Below are 12,402 nucleotides of genomic sequence, written 5' to 3'. Positions count from 1 at the left end.
TGCGCCATTGTCTGTGTGTGAGCATAACCGTTTCTCAGTGCATCTTCAAATTATATATACCATGGTTTGGAAGGAAGTTGTTTCAGCGACAAGCCATCGCTGATCTTCACTGTGTTTCTCGCATTTATTCTTCTTTTATCTCATCAACACCCACCGAACTAAGACCTGGCGAGGAATCCCACCAGGCACTTTTGGATGGCATTTGATCGGCGAAACATTGCAATTTCTACGATCCCAAAGGGAAATCCTCGTGAATTCTCTCACATTCGGACACGCAGAAATATGGAAACCAGAATATTTTTTTCATATTTAGACGCAGAAATATGGAAACGTGAATTCTTTCACCTTCGAACGCAGAATATGGAAACGTGTTCACCACTTCTCTTGTTCACCGCCCAACTATGTAATCACCCAACTGTCGTACTTTGCAACCCCCAAGGCAGCCGCTTCTTGTTCTCCAACGAGAACAAACCAGTCGAAGTGGTGGCTCTTCGACTTCACACGGTGTGCTCCACGTTACTAGCGGCAACCAAACAAATTTCACAGCATTCAAAATTTTGTACCACAACCGTGGATTTGGGACTCAGACGAAGGATCTTCGAAGCATATTCGCTTCATATACAATCTCGGCCGTCTATTAAAAATAAAATAAAAAATACGGAAGCCTTCGGCTAAATAGAAAAGCGAACTAATCTAAGTTTAATATATTCACCGCATGATGACATTTACAATGTCTGCTATCAAAATTTTCAAGAAATTAAAATTCGATTTAATCAGATTTTATTTTTCCCATATCCTATAAAAATTCTCTTTCAGATTCCCTGTCAAACCGGGTAACTGTTGAAGTCCAATTCTGATTATAAGTCAAACAGTGTATCATAGAAGCTTATAAACATTTTCATGTCGGTCACATAGGATTCCGATTCGATCGGCTACTCTGTTTTCTTCCTAAAGTTGGTGACTTGTTCTCCAGTAGTTGATGGCCTATTTTGATTTGGCCTTTATCTTTTTCGTACTCTATATTCTCCATTGTTTTAGTAGTCCTGCCATTATAAAAGTGGTGGGGGTGTGAAGTTATACGTCATTATTCCACAATCACGAGTTTAGCATTTCCGCCAAAAAGACACAGTAACATTGCAGTCAATGACGCAAAAAGGTATTTTAATCATATATTAATTAATTTTGCTCTTTATAAGGGTATGCAGCCAAAATTACTAGGTCTGATATGTTCGCCACAGCTAAAATGGATTGAAAAGCAGTCTGGCAAGCGTGGTAAAAAACCCTTCGTTAACGTCACAGAGCGGGCCCTTTGCTTTGCAAATTCTGTAGCTTCAAGAAAAAATGGCCTTACAAAAATAAAACAGCTGGTTCTCTTCGAAAAAATGTAAAGGTATGGGTGTCACTCGAAGGCATCGGATTCTTAAAGTGAAGCTAGACTCTTTCATAATAATATATTCATTTCTTAATTCTCTGGTTATCTGCATAGAACTGAAGCATTTTTCCGAGATGGCCAGCAAGGGTTATTCAACAGTAAATATTACAGTGGCCGCTGTGCTGTTGGTGGTGGTTTGCCTGCACTTAGCGGCGGCCGAGGCAAAGGCCAAATTATGGCAGGAGAAGATAAGTCACTTGCATTTCTATTTCCACGACTTAGTTAACGGGAAAAACGTGACGGCCGTGAAGGTGGCCTCGGCTCCCACCACGAACTCTTACTTCACACAGTTCGGGTTAGTGATGGTTATGGACGACTGGTTGACGGAAGGGCCGGAATCGACCTCAAAAATGGTGGGAAGAGCCCAGGGTATCTACGTTTCCTCCTGCCAACAGAAACTCCAGCTGCTAATGGCAACGACGTTTGTTTTCGAGAGTGGGAAGTACAACGGCAGCACCCTCGCCATGGTGGGGAAGAATGCGGTTTTCGATGAAGTGAGAGAAATGCCCATCTTGGGAGGCAGCGGGTTGTTTCGATTGGCTCGAGGGTACGCTCTCGCTCGCACTCATTCCTTGGATCTAAAGACCGGCAACGCAGTCGTGGAATACAATATAACCGTCCTCCATTACTAGCCATTCCAAGTGCCGTCCATAAAGCTTGTGTGGCTGTGTAGGGTATATATTTCTTTATGTTCCGTCCATCCGTCTGCGTGGTTTTGTAGGGTATTTTCTTCTTTATGTACCATGCGTATGGAGCGTATATATTCGTTATGCTTGTAATTTCGTTGCCGCTACGCGCTTTACTATATGTAATGACACTTTATATATTTTGTTATGGTGTGATATCTTTCCTACCTGTTTGGTCTGTATCAAAATTTCACAATTGTCCTGAGTCTAAATGGCACATTACTTTTATTTATTTAATGAATGCGGATTTGATTAATTTTACCAGTGTACGTGATGGGTAATGATATTGGCTGGTTAATCGGCAACAAATAACAAACCTTTGTTATTGGGTAGTTAATGGGCGGGGCAGTATATAATTAGATAATTTATGTGCTTAAATCTAATTATGAGTATATATAATCCCACACATTACTTGCTAATTAAATGTATTCAAATTATTTTATTTTTTATTAGAAATTTAAACGGTTAATCATTGATTTATAATTTAAAATATAAAAAAATTAAAATATTTATTTATTTTCCAAATTTTATAAAATAAAATCTTTTATATTATACTATGAAAAATAAAAATAAAAATCGTTATTGAAACAAAATTATTCTTTCTATTTATATTTTATAAAAAGAAATAACATACACTGTAACAATCCCTAATAATGAGTAGAAAATAATTACTTAATGGTTTTATTGAAAATAGTGTTCATGAGAATATTAAATTTGAAAAAAAATTAATTAAAATTATTAAAAAAAAAATAAAAAAAAATTATTGTATTGTATTTTTTAGAACTAATTGTATTTTTTTAGAATTAAATTAAATATTATGATTATAAATATAAACTAAATTTTTGTATTCTGGTTTTTGTGATTTATAATGAATTAAGCAAAGTTTTTTTTTTAGAAATTATATAAGAGAGATTTTTGACTGATACATTTCAATCAACAAATGTGGTTAAATTATGATATTAATTTATTAATATCTTAAAAACAAACATTATTAAGTATAGTCGTTACTTAATATTATTTGTTTTTAATATATTAATAAATTAATATCATAATTTAAATATTATTGCTCAAATACTACCATTACTTGAAATTATGTTTCTACATTGTTCTGTATTTAAGACATTACCATGATCTGCTTCTTCATCTGGTCTTCATGATGAATCACACTAATTGGTTCGAAATGCGTAGACCAAAAATTTAGATTATGTAATTTCAACCAAAATACATTACTTCAAATACACTAAATTATATTATGAGCCATTATTTTCATCAATAATATACCATCAATATCCTAATGGTTTATTTATGTTTTGTTTTTTTGTGCGGTTGAGAAAATTTAATAAACCCAACTCTTTTTAGATAAATAAAGAAGAAAAATGATTATCCATTTAAAAGTTGTAACTTGGAGCTTAAAATACTTATAGTTATAAGTATTTTGAACCCTATAAATCTAGAAAGTGAATTAAAGCTTAGATTCTAAAGAGTTTCTTTGAATAAATTTTATGGATATATATAGTGCTTTTGTTGTTAATAATTTTAAAAAGAGTAGTGCGTTTTGCACTAGTTAACATATATTTTAATGATTTGTTGTCAAAAGGTATGAAAATGTATTGTGGATAGTCGGCCAAGAATATTAAATTTTAAAGATGATCATTTTTATGTTATAATTAAAGATTTTTAAGATAGAAGTTAATAAAGAATTGTTATCGTAGAGCTTGTAAGTTAGAATGAAGTTTGAATTCTTAGCTAATGTGAATTGAAAATTATGAAAACTAAATAAAAGATATTATTAAGATTAGAAATCTTTTTTTTTGTCATTATTATAGGTATATGTAAATTAATATTATATGTAAATAATATTATAGTTGCAAGAAATTATTTATAATATTATATATAAGGTAATGTGAATTGAAAATTATGAAAACTAAATAAAAGACATTATTAAGATTAGGAATCATTTTTTTTGGTCATTATTATAGGTATATGTAAATTAATATTATATGTAAATAATATTATAGTTGCAAGAAATTATTTATAATATTATATATAAGGTTATAGAGTGATTTTTATTATAAGTTTATATAGGTTTATATTGAGTTTAGTGTGTATAGAAGAGTTATTAAATTAATATCTCATTATTAATAACAAAAATTGAAATTATCTATATCTATATGATATTCTTAGTCTGTGTTTCCTTCATGGAATGCAATGTAAATATTTTTACAAAATATATTTAAATGGGCTGAGTTAAAGGGATGTGAATTCCAGGGATGAGGACATTGCTTGCTTGGGATGTATTGGGATGTATGAGGTTTCCTTGCGACAAGAAATATAAACTCTTTCTGGGAGTCATTAAAGGTTGGTTGGAGTGTGTGTTTAATGGATTGGTTTTCTGAAATTAAAGGGACTAAAAGAGAAGGACGAGGACCATGTTGTCTTGCAAAACATTCCAAGGAAGTAAGGAAAATAAGGTCAACCTCTATGCAGAAGAGGAGAAAAAAAGGTTTTCGACCTACTCAAGGGGCATTCAATTCAGATATCCACAAAGGGACGATTTGATTTTTATTCAATCACAGAACAATGTAGAATAGGAGGAAAAATAAGTAGTTTTTATAAAAGAGAAGAGAACAGAATGATATGAGTTCGATTGAGAAGATTGGCAGGAATAAGGTCTCTCCTTGGTGAGGAACAATGACTTCTCAATTCCCTGTAGAGCTAGAGGGTGGAGATGGGAATTTTCTAGATTCCCTTGATGGTTGAGGTGAAGGGTTGTTCCTTGGATTCCCAGATGGAGGGCCTCTAAGTACTTTCTTGTTGTTGATTTTATAGTGGGTTCTAGATTCCCCAAAGTGAGTGGAACCACTATGTTTTTGCTTGAGGGTGAAGACATGGTTCTCTGGACTCCCTTGAAATTCTTGGGTGGAGGCGGTTGGCCTCTGGATTCCCTATGTGTTCTTGGGTGAAGAAGAAGCATCTATATTCCATGTGTGTCTTGATTAGTTGTTATTGGATAGCTTAAGGGTGGATGAAGTTGGCCTATGGATTCTCTGTGCATTGTTTAACTGCTGAGTGGTTGGTGGGTGGAGAAAGGAGGTCCTTTGGAGTCCCCGTTTCAGATGATAGTTGATGTTATAATCCTTTGAGCAAGCCCCTCACTCTTTGGAATCTCGCTTGGGGGTGACAACTACATGTGAGCTTGGATTCAACTATTTATATTTGGGTGGAGAGCCCTTGTCCCAGAATTAGTTTCCCAAAAATTTCCAAATAAGTGCTTTGATGTACTTTCAATTCTAATGAATATGTGTTTGCATTTTTGGTTTGAGATGGTGCATATAAATTTAATGAACATATGTGTTCAACTTTTGGATTGAAAGGGTGCATCTAAATTTAATGGACATGGATTGTGTTTTTTTTATTCACATGAATGATTAATGTATTGTGAAATGATATGGGTAATGAAATGGTCTATAAAGATCCTGATCCAAAATCATAACAATGAACAACATAGGAAATATTTTCATTACATGTATAATGGTTACATTGAAAGACAACCTATTATGAGAGGGTCTATATGCATATGTTGGTTGTACACCTATGCTATAGATTATATGGAAATGTGTTGATGTTGAGGATTACCTCCTTTCTTAACTTTAATAGACCATTACTCTACATCAGAGGCTTCTCCAACCTTGCATTTTTAGGATCATGTGTTCTTGCTCTATTGGCTCTAATAATGAACCTACTCACGCTGGGCACCATCACTTGTGCCATACCCCAGGGTATATAGGGCATGGAAGCTTCTTGCTAGATGGATGTTGATAGCCATGGTGTCCTAAGGATTGATGCCTCCTTTAGAGGAGTAAACATTTGGCCACTTCTGTGAGCCAAATGTCTTGGAGGTCTTCGACAAGTGCCACAATGTTGCTCATCAAGGCATTGAAAATTTTAGGTTACACCTAGGTGTGTAGATCTTCGAGGAGTATTGATCTCGTCATAGCCTTCCAAACATCCTACCAATCCCGTGGAATTGAGAGATTTGGTTCTAGCATAAGCTCAAGAGGGATAACACCAATGGGTGCTTTATAAGCCACAATGGACATGGCAAAACATTGGAATAGATCCAGATGGTTTCACAACCTCTATAACTAAACAATAAATGAATCCATGTGCAAAGGGAAAAGTTATACATAAAGTTGCGTTGCGGCGAAGTTGGGTGGGGACTCAACACATAATTTAGTTCGATAAATTTATGTGATGGGTCTGATGAAAGAACTAGTCATGGAAGCTCTAGATTTTACACCCTAACTCTACGTTATCTTAACTAGGAAATGGAAGGGTGACATGGCCCAAAGGCCACATCCCGGGAGTGTTTTTTTGCATCGCAGAGGAACAACAAGGATGATTGGGCACGAGGCTAGCTTGGCTCACATATCTGAGGTGGGGACTATTCCAATTGGCTAAGATGTGTTGGAAAATGGATAGTGGCAGGTATTAATCTTATTTTCCTTAACCTTGATATTTGCTTGTAAATATTATTTGTCTTAGTTATGTTATTTATTTAGATATTTTCATCAAACAATATCAAGAAAAATAACAAAAAAAATAGGGGACATGGATATTGGGCTCTTAGCTAGGGAAAAACACCTCTAAGGGGAAAACACATAAAATCTTATCTTCCTATAATTTGCTTCAAATGAGATACAAAGACCCAAAACCTAGAAAAATTCCTCTTCCAGGTACGAAGCCAGCCCTCTAACAAGTCCTTCTTTGATTCTGCACCAGCTAGCTTCAAACTGCAACTTCAACCTTGCCAACTTCAATACTGCAACTTGTCCTACAACTTCTCTGGAAACCCCAATTCGGCCTCCTCCTGGGGCCTACCTACAACAAGATATCTCTCCCAAGGCAAACGAGGTCAAGATATGGTTTTCTTCCTTCCATCTATAATATTTTGTGCTTCGTTCTTTTGCAACTCAGACCTAGAATTTCGCCTTCCTTCTGCAACACCCGAAATAATAGACTTTCAAACGTGAGATAAAGCCCATAAATAAGAAATTGCATCCTTATTCCTTCTCTTATACATTCACTCTTCTTTTCTGCTTCTCCCAATTTTAGATCAGACTGTTTCTTGGTAGATAAAACTTGTGAGTGAGTTTATACCAAATGAGGTCGAATTGCTTCTTTATATTGCCTTGTCAAGGGGCCAAAACCCTCCTTTTGGATGACTTCTAATAGTTTTGGATGACTTGTACTTTTGGATTTTCCTGGACTTTCAAATTCAAAATAATTATTTTTACAAATACCTTTTTCTTGGAAGGGTCTTATAGACATGGTGTTGAGTCCTTTGAATCGTTACAATAAATCCTAATACCTAACAAACCCTAGAAGCAAGAAGAACATGATGTTACCTAGAAGACCATTAATAATGTGCATGAAACCCATGCTTTAATAATAATAACATTTTCTTTTATTCTCTTGTTTGTTACATAGGATACATATTAAAATGAGTACAACAATTATGAAGAATGAAACTAGTTACATTTCTCAACATGATGGAGCCAACATGAGAACTCCTGCTTGAGGCCATATCAGGGAGGTTGATTGTCAATCACCATAGGGAAATATCACGATGATTCAACACAATATGTCATGGTAATTTTATAACATGGTCCAATTGGAATAAGGGTCATGAAGAGGTGTGGCTCAATCATCCACATAAACTCGAGTCTTCTCCCCTAGAAGCCCAAAAAGTGAATGTTACAGGATTGTTGGAATCAGGATGAAGTGTCCCAATGGTCCCCACCCTAGAGGCACGAGAAGAGAAACTGAGATGAATTGTTGGGAGATATAGGATTGGGATGTGGTGTCACGGTGGTCGACACCTCAGCAGCACAAAAGGGGAACATGAGTGGGAAATGTTTGGATAGTACACTTGAGTGTGTTAGTGCACTATGATGTGGCACTTTGACCTCATGAAACAATCATAAGAAAGGGTGGGAAAAGGTAAGGTTTCCCAACCAACATGTCCCAGGGCTCCAATCCTGAAAGCATGAGGACGTGCAGCTAAGAGAGCATCTAGATAATCACACAACAGAGAGCAAAGGTGATTGGACGACAGAGGTGGTATTACAACACCCTCGTCTGTGACATCAATGATGAGGTAGGGTGATTGGCACTACTGTTAATGGTTGTCAGATGGGTGGAAGCATGGTGGACTATCTGATGAAGGCCTTGGAACTCTCGGTTAGAAACTTGATGGTGACTAGATCCCTATTGGGTGCATCAACCTAACGTAATATACCTAACTACCATCGATCTCCTTGATTTGATCGTGGTCATTGGATCTGTTGAATCGAGGAACCACGATGATTTACGGTGCTTCGATGATCGGTATATTCACTCAGTGATCTATTTAAAATAGTAGGAGATTTAAAAATCTGACATGGTTGAATAAACTAACAACTAGAGCATATTGTGAATTTTGCAGTCTTGTACATCTTCATGATTTGTTGTTTTGTTAATAACCATGTACAAATTTGGACTATTTGTTGTAGATAATCCACTACATTAGCTTTGTAAGATAAGTACTATGGCATAATTTGTTGTTTATTTATTAATTATGCACTACTAGTTGGAATTTCTTGTTATATGATTGATTCATATGAAATACTAAATATGATTGGCATACTAACATGGCTGACTTGTCCTAGAAGAGAGCCATCATAACTCCATGAGTGCAAGGTTCATCGTCATGACTATGTTATTTTATCTATAACATGAAAATCTAAAAGTTTTTGTGATTGAAAACACATCACAAGCAACCTAATACATAGATAAGCATAGAATCAGGACTGGAATGGTGTAGTACAACTTTGATTTTTCTTAACATGGAAGTGAAATGGTCATGACCAATGAAGAAGAAATATCGGTTGACCAAGTGGGATGGAATACTCTCCAGATAGATGGATACTCTGAGAATACTAAGAGCTAAAGTGAGAAACTTCAAGGAAGATAATGAGAGGTTGGTAAGAGCTCAAGAGAGACAAGCTAAGATAAATTCAATCATCCTGCAAAGACTCAGACTTTTAGAGACAAAGATAACCTGAGATTAGGGTGTGTGAAAAAGACAGGAGGAGCCCTTGGGAGTGAGAAGAGAATATGAATGGGGAAGATGGTAACATGTCTTGGAAGAGACATAGGTATGAAAGAGAGGACATTTTGTTGAGAAATGCACCATTGAGTACCTTAAGGGGAAGAACCAACACCTATGTGCACCACTTTAGAAGATAATCTATTTCTGCTACTAGGAGGCACCATCATCACTCTCATCATCACCATCATCATGATCCACAAGGGAAGGAAAATGATTAAATACATGAGGAATTCATGAAAGCTAGGTCACCCACATTTTATGGGGATATGAAGAAATTAGACGAGGAGGAATCTTGGTTGTTGGGAAAGGTGAAATTTTTTAGAATTCATGATTATTCTAAAAATATGAAAACTATGATTTCCACCTACAACTTGGAGGGAAAAGAATACATGCAGTGGGAATACTTGAAAAATGTTATAGTAATTTCTAAGAAGGAATTCACTTGGGATGAGTTTAAAATCCCTTCAAAGAGAAATACATATTTGAACACTACTATGATAGCAAAGAAAAAGAGTTCTATGAACTTTAGATGGACTAAATGATAGATGATGAATATGTCACTAGATTCTTGGAACTAATGAGGTACGTTCCATATCTAAAATATGAGAAAGCCAAGATTCAACGATTTATCAGTGATCTCCTAAAAAGGTACCCAATTCTATAGCAGTATGAAGATGTTTTTCTAGTGGAAGTTCCCGGATTACCTCCTCACATAGAAGTAGACTTCTCCATTAAGTTGGTACTTGGAGCAACACCAACATCCAAGGCATCATACAAGATGAGTACCCTTGAGTTGGTGGAGCTAAAATTGTAGCTAAAGGAGATGCTACACAAGGGCTACATAAGGCCAAGTGTGTCTCCATAGGGAGCAACTGTATTATGCATTGATTACAGACAATTAAACAATGTGACCATAAATAATAAGTACCCATTGCCAAGGATTGGTGATCTCTTTAATCACTTTAGGGAAGCAACAATGTTCTCCAATATTGACTTTAGGTTAGGATATTATCAAGTAAGAATCAAGGAGGAGGACATTCATAAGACTGCTCTTAGGACAAGATAAGGAAACTATGAGTTTGTAGTGGTACCCTCTAGGGTTACTAATTCCCCGGCCACATTCATGTGCCTAATGAATAGTATGTTACATCCTTATTTGGACAAATTTGTCATTGTATTCGTAGCTGATATATGAGTGTACACAAAGATAGAGGAAGAACATGAAAAGCATTTGGTTGTAGGGCTACAATTGTTGAGGGAACACAAGCTTTATGCAAATCCAAACAAGTGTGATTACTTCCAATCACAGATACTTTATTTGGGGGATATTGTCTCCAAGGAAGGGATATCAGTTGATCCAAAAAATATCAAGGCCATAATGGAGTGGCCAACACCAAAGAATATGAATGAGATCAGATCATTCATGGGATTGGTATATTATTACAGAAGATTTATTAGAAAATTCTCCAAGATAGGCCATCATATCTAGACTCTTTGGTAAGCTTTTAAAGATATTGAGTGCATTCTTATAGGAGAGGTGTACAATTCCAAAATAACATTTTATTTGAGTTGGGAGTTCTTACATAGATATACGTGGTCTTTGTACCATAGTGAACATTTTTTATAGATAAATGTGTCAAATGCACTTGAATCTAGTTGCAACATTTGAATGAGTGTCCATACATATTCGTTATTATTCCATTCATCCCTTGGTTCAGTTATCCAATCAGGTTGGATAATTGAAATGGCATAGATCAATTCCTCCACCTCCCCATCCATTCTTGAGAGTTTGTTTACAACAACAATTTTCTTCCCTTATTTATAGATTATTTTAAAGTTATAAACCAACATTTCTGTGACCCATTTATGCTGCTCTTATGAATATAATTTTTGTTCTAAGAATTATTTAAGACTATCATGATGTGATTTTACCTTGAAGTGTCTTCCCATTAGGTAAGGGCACCATTTCTTTAGGGCATGTAGTATTGCCAACATTTCCTTCTCATGAATAGGTTTGGATAAATAGTTTCCCTTGATTAGACAAATTTCAAAAGCAATTGTTCTTCCTTCTTACATTAAAACAAAACCAATGCCATTTCGAAAGGCATCACATTCCACAATAAAGCTTTTCGTGAAGTCTAGTGTGGCTAAGGCCAAAGCTCGACACATTGACACTTTAAGATGTTTAAATGCCTTAGTTGCTTCTAGAGTCCAAAAATATGCATATTTCTTCATTAATGTTGTTAGAGGTGTTTTTATTTTCCCATAATTCTTAATAAACTTATGATAATACTAGGTCAACTTGAGAAATACTCAAAGATGCCTTAAGGTTGTGGGCATTTCCCATTCCTTCATGGCTTTAATTTTGTTAGGGTCTACCTTAACACCCCCATGAGATACAATATGACCAAAATATTCCACTTCATGTACCCTAAGGAAACATTTGGAGGGTTTTGCATACAATTATTTCTCTTCCAATATTTTAAGCACCCTGTTAACATGTTGAATGTCTTATTTCCAAGACCTTTTATGGATTAGTATATCATAAAAAATTACTATCACAATTTTTCTAAGAAAGGGATTGAAAAGGGTTTTAAAGTGGAATTAATCAAATCTTGAAATGTGGAAGGTGCACTAGTAAGGCCAAAAGGCATGACCAAAAATTCATAATGACATTCCTGAGTCCTAAATGTTGTTTTCAAAATATCTTTTGTCTTCATTCTAATTTGATGATATCACAAATAAAGATCCAGCTTGATGAAGTAAATTTCACCATGTAGCTTATCCAATAATTCATCAATAACTCAAATGGAAAATTTATATTTAATAGTGATATTTTTGTGATCTCTATAATCGGGACATATATGCCATGATCTGACCTTGTTGTGCACCAATATTATTGAAGAAGAGAAAGAACTTTGGCTAGGTTGAATTATACGTGCCTCTAGCATTTCTACAACCATGGGTTCAATGTCACTCTTCTGGGCATAGTGATATCTGTAAAGTATAATGTTTGGAGAAACACTTGCTTGAATCATGTGAATAGCATGATCATGATCATGAATGGGTTGGAGACCTTTGGGAGTCTGAAATACCTTGGAATGGTCATCAAGGAAAATTTCACATTTTGA

General features: G+C 35.3%; 1 pseudogene; it reads left to right on the top strand.

Moving 5' to 3' along the window:
* Positions 1 to 1,292: 1,292 nt before the first annotated feature.
* LOC149187260 (dirigent protein 22 pseudogene) lies at positions 1,293 to 2,314 on the top strand (annotated as a pseudogene).
* Positions 2,315 to 12,402: the final 10,088 nt, after the last annotated feature.

The sequence above is a fragment of the Pinus tabuliformis genome, chromosome 3_1 (assembly GCF_031772625.1).
Source record: "Pinus tabuliformis cultivar Carrire ecotype Pingquan chromosome 3_1, CPIR1, whole genome shotgun sequence".
Lineage (NCBI taxonomy): Eukaryota > Viridiplantae > Streptophyta > Pinopsida > Pinales > Pinaceae > Pinus > Pinus tabuliformis.
The sequence above is the reverse complement of the archived record's forward strand: the minus strand, read 5'-3'. Positions and strand labels throughout refer to the sequence as shown.